The following is a 6,000-nucleotide window of genomic DNA, read 5'->3' on the forward strand; positions in this document are numbered from 1 at the left end:
GAGGCTGGCTTTCCCAGGCTCTGGTCAAGAGGGCTTGGCTACTCCTAAAAACAGCAAAAAGGCTTCAGCAACATTCAGAAACCAAAGCAGGAAACAACCCCTCTCACATGGATGGATAGCAAAGGCTCTGGTGGGACAGGAAACTGGAGCATTTTGAACAAGTTCATCCACCTGTTTACCATGTGGGTTTAGTTTTCTCAACAACATATTGTAATTCCACTTTGGAATGTGTCAGAAATATTTTTTTCATGATAAAATTGTTTTCCTTGAAAAAGAAAAAGCACAATTCAAAAGAACATAGAGTGGGGCGGGGGGAATCATTCTTTTCCAACCTGGAAAACAGATACAAGACTTTCCCACAAATTAATACATAAACAAATGTTCTTTTTCAGAGGATGGAGAAGTGGTCCTCAAAGAGAGAAAAAAATAGTTTGGCAACCTCAACAGAGGAGAAAGTGGGACCCAGGGGATGTCAGGTAACAAGCATCTGGTCCACCCCTAATTTCAAGGGTTGAATCTAACTAAACCAAACCAACATGCACTGCTTACCTCTTCAAGTTGTCACCCACCCTTGCAGAGGCAAGTTTGACCTTGCGTTGACCTGAAACTTTTCCCTCCATGTTTCATACATCATTTGGATGCTCCTTCAACCTCTCAGATTTCCCCCCACCAACCCCCACCCCAGCTCATTCTCTGACTCTTTCTGTACTTCCCTGATTCTGCATGTGAACTCTCAAATTAAAATAAAAAACTCAGTATAATAAAAAACCCAGATCCATTAAAAATTGTTAAAGCTGTTTCTCTTTCTGATTTCCTGATTTCTATTAAAGGCAGCACTGTTCTGCTGCATGTATATGCGTAAGACCGAACAACACTCCCTCATCACCCAGCACAGCATTTTAATTCAGCATTGCCTGCATCATGATCCTTTCCTGCCTAAAAAACACCATCAGTGGCTCTTCTTTAGCTCTTACATGGCAGTATCCCCATTGCTCCTTTAAGATTTCACAGTATAACCAGATGTTAAAGGACCTCTATCCATAAATTAGCCTTAAACTCCCGAAGGAAGCCCCTGCTCCAGCCATGTCTGTCTACCAAAAGCATCTAGTATGTTTACCTCCAAGTCTCTGTTCGTACTGTACTCTCCACCTTGAATGCCTCATCCTTCTCTCCATGGGCTTAGACCCTTCCATTCATCATAGTTTACTTCAAGACCCATGTCACCAATGAAGCCTTTGGGGCCACCCAAGTTCTTGGTAGTCTCCCCCTCCTCTCTTAAGCCTGTATGGCAATTAGAGTTTGCACTGCTTGTTTGACAATTATCATTTACTCTCTTGTATAATCATTAATCCAGCAGACATTTTTGAGCACCAACTATCTTGCCTATGACAGATTCTTTGATATTTGCTAATCATAAAAGGTTAATAAGAAATAAGAAGTATGGAGGAGGAGGAATAATGGGCAGAATAAGCAGGTCTAAGAGAAAGAACCTTTTAAATAAAAGAGATGTAAAGATGTCCTACATCATAGGAAGGAGGACCATTTAATAACGTATTATGTCTCACCTCCAAGCCCATCTGTATATTCTCCATTCTTTGATGCTAGTCTGGGACTTTACAAATGTTTTTGCTTTGCCAGCTGACCTCCTAGGAAGCTGTATTAACAGGGAGTGCTACAGGAAGGAATGTGAAGTCAAGTCGGCCTTAGAAAGCATCACTACAAACAAAGCTAGTGGAGGTGATGGAATTCCAGTTGAGCTCTTTCAAATCCTGAAAGATGATGCTGTGAAAGTGCTGCACTCAATATGCCAGCAAATTTGGAAAACTCAGCAGTGGCCACAGGACTGGAAAAGGTCAGTTTTCATTCCAATCCCAAAGAAAGGCAATGCCAAAGAATGCTCAAGCTACCACACAATTGCACTCATGTCACATGCTAGTAAAGTAACGCTCAAAATTCTCCAAGCCAGGCTTCAGCAATACATGAATCATGAACTTCCAGATGTTCAAGTTGGTTTTAGAAAAGGCAGAGGAACCAGAGATCAAATTGCCAACATCCGCTGGATCATGGAAAAAGCAAGAGAGTTCCAGAAGAAACATCTATTTCTGCTTTATTGACTATGCCAAAGCCTTTGACTGTGTGGACCACAATGAACTGTGGAAAATTCTCAAAGAGATGGGAATACCAGACCACCTGACCTGCCTCTTGAGAAATCTATATGCAGGTCAGGAAGCAACAGTTAGAACTGGACATAGAACAACAGACTGATTCCAAATAGGAAAAGGAGCACGTCAAGGTTGTATATTGTCACCCTGCTTATTTAACTTTTTTGCAGAGTACATCATGAGAAACGCTGGGCTGGAGGAAGCACAAGCTGAAATCAAGATTGCCAGGAGAAATATCAATTACCTCAGATATGCAGATGACACCACTCTCAGTGGCAGAAAGTTAAGAGGAACTAAAAAGCCTGTTGATGAAAGTGAAAGAGCAGAGTCAAAAAGGTGGCTTAAAGCTCAACATTCAGAAAACTAAGATCATGACATCTGGTTCCATCACTTCATGGCAGATAGATGGGGAAACAGTGTCAGACTTTATTTTGGGGGGCTCCAAAATCACTGCAGATGGTGATTACAGCCACGAGATTAAAAGATGCTTACTCCTTGGAAGGAAAGTTATGACCAACCTAGATAGCATATTCAAAAGCAGAGACATTACTTTGCCAACAAATGTCTGTCTAGTCAAGGCTATGGTTTTTCCAGTGGTCATGTATGGATGTGAAAGTTGGACTGTGAAGAAAGCTGAGCACTGAAGAATTGATGCTTTTGAACTGTGGTGTTGGAGAAGACTCTTGAGAGTCCCTTGGACTGCAAGGAGATCCAACCAGTCCATCCTAAAGGAGATCAGTCCTGGGTGTTCATTGGTTGGACTGATGCGGAGGCTAAAACTCCAATACTTTGGCCACCTCATGCGAAGAGTTGACTCATTGGAAAAGACTCTGATGCTGGGAGGGATTGGGGGCAGGAGGAGAAGGGGACGACAGAGGATGAGATGGCTGGATGGCATCACCAACTCGATGCACATGAGTTTGGGTAAACTCCTGGAGTTGGTGATGGACAGGGAGGCCTGGTGTGCTGTGATTTGCGGGGTCGCAAAGAGTCGGACACGACTGAGCGAGTGAACTGAACTGAACTGAACAGAAAGGTAGACTGAAGGTGGTAGACGAGATTTGCTCCTCCTGTCTGCTCTTTGTTGCTTTATGTGGGCTTCCTGTCCATTTGTGTTTCCAGTAAGTGTCATGGACTCCCTCACCTCATGAGTGGCAGCTCCTTCTAGTAATAGTGGCTGAATTCAGTTCGAAGCTTTTCCAGTTCATAGAATCGGCCTCTCTGTGCCACCACCCCATCCTGAGACACCACTGCACGCCAGCCAACACGCACTCAGCCTTTTCCTAAAGCAGAGACACCAATACCGGGCACGCATCACTTCTCCTCAGAGGTCTGGCTTCATCTCCTTGGGGCTCCTCTTTAAGCTTCTAAGTTTCAATAATTACAATTTCTTCCCTTTGTTCTCTCAGCCCTAAGGGTGATACGTGCTTCCCACTTTCACAATATCTTAGCATCTTCTTTCTACCTTTTTAGTTATCTGGATAACACTTTTTTATATTAAATTCTATTCAACAACTGGTACAGTTTCTATCTCCCTATAGGACCCTGATTGATACAGAAGGAACTAGTTTATGGGCATTAATTAAAATAATGCAAAGTGGCGCCACTAAAATGCCAATAGATATATTAAATATTCAAACAATCCAAAAGAAGGAAGGAAAGAGAATAAGAGGAATAAAATTCAGAAGAGACAAACTAAAGTCAAACATATTACGTTAAATGTTAAAGCACTTAACTCCTCCCCCCAAAAAGCAAAAATGATCAAAAGTGATTTTTAAAATGGAAGATCCTACAATATTCAGACTTTAAAGACATATTTTAAATGTGATGACACATAGGTTGAAAGTAAATGGATAAAAAGAAGATATATATTGCAAACAGTAAACATAGAAAAGCTGGGAGTGGCTAGATTAACAACAGACAAAATAGACATCAAGGCAAATAGTACACCAAAGACAAACATGGAAATTTTATAATAATTATGCTACGTCCATCAGAAGGAGAGAACAACCATAAATTTGTATGTGCATAGTAACAACTTTAAAATACAAAAAAAAAAAAAAAGTTTAGAGGAAGTAATATACAATCCACAATCATAGTGGGAGATTTAAGCACCCTTCTCCCAACAATTCATTAAAAACTAGAAAAAAATCACCCTATCCACAGAGGATCTGAATAACACTATCAACATGACCTAATTGATATTTCTAGATATTTATGCAATCCATCATCCAACTTCTTTTCAAGCACAGTTGTATAGTCACCAAGATAGAACATATACTAGACCATAAAACAAGTCAAAAAATTTTTAAAGAATTGAAAACCAGGATAATAGCAGAGGATTAAACAACTAATATGCAAATTGAACTCAGCCCCCAAAATTAAACAATCATGACAACACTATCAACAACCACTGCCCTCAATAAAAAAAATTCACATCAAAGCGCATTACTATGAAAGCTCAGAATTCCTGGGTTGTAGTGGTATATAGGATTAAGGAGTAAATCACAAAACTCCCAGATGGGGAAAATTAGACCCTTTACAAAGAAACCAACCCAACTGGCATCAGATTCACCACTAGCAATATCTTCAAAACTTTAAGTGACAATGATTTGCAATCTAGCTTTCTATTCCCAGCCAGTCATGTGGGTAGTAAAGGGACATTTTAGACATGCAAGAACTAAAACATAATGTTTAGAAAGTTAATGGAAAGCAGGTGTCAATAAAACAAGAAATAAACCGAAGAAAAAGAAAGACATGAAATCTAGAAAACATATCAGAAAAGAGGCAAAAGCATCAGATAATGACGTCTGTGAAATCTTTCAGAAAGAAAAAAGTCCATGTTGGAGCAAGGAGAGGGAGTCTGGGGGGAGAAGTTCTCTAGAAAAGTTAGAGCTTCTGTGCATGAGTCCCTTGACAAAACTGTTTATTTATAGTAGAGATATAAAAAGATTTGAAAAATTAATCATAAGCATACAAAAAGAGACTTAAAAAAAATTAAGGCCATGTCATTTTCAGCAGAAAAAAAGGGCAGGACAAGGAAAGAAATATAGTTGCAATTCACCATAGCTCATCACTGGACAATGTTTACATGTACATAATAAACTAAAATTCTTTTATTTAAATAAATATGTGGAAAGGGAGAGAAGAAGATATCTAAGAGTTAAGGTTTTATCTACTATGGCAAAAATACAATAAAATATTCCTAAAATTTATCAGTCAAGAAATAAGCATATTATTTACATTAAATGAAGTAATAACACTTAGAACAGTGACTATTACATGGTAAGCAGTATCGGCTATTATTAGAAATACAAAGTTAAATATCAGGAGAAAGAGCCAGAAATGAGAGTGGTTGTCTCTTGGGCATACGATTCAGAGAGAAGGAAAACTATTTCAGTTCATTACAAGCTTTTTAGTACTACAAGACTTTTAAAATAATATACATGTATTGGTTTTATAAAAATAAAAATTAAATTAATAATAAAACAGCTATATTGTAGAATAAAATATAAACATAAAAACGTTAAGGCATTGTAAATACGGAAGTAAAAAGTAATTTATAAGTAAGGTGAATGTAAATTTTAAGAAACAAAGTATGTATTGTAAAAAAGACATATTAAGCTTTTTCATATACCATTGAGTTAAAAACTAAACAAATTTTTAAAAATCATACATACTTAAAAACAAAAAGAAACATATCCATAAACAAACAAAATATAAAACAAACAAAAAAAAAACAAAACCCAGAACAAAACAGAGAGGTCTCCCTAAAAAGAGATATTGAAAGCTAGAGAAACAACTGAGAAACCAAGTTGTTAAGTGAAAATTAAATATC

The sequence above is a fragment of the Bos javanicus genome, chromosome 3 (genome assembly GCF_032452875.1).
Source record: "Bos javanicus breed banteng chromosome 3, ARS-OSU_banteng_1.0, whole genome shotgun sequence".
Classification (NCBI taxonomy): domain Eukaryota; kingdom Metazoa; phylum Chordata; class Mammalia; order Artiodactyla; family Bovidae; genus Bos; species Bos javanicus.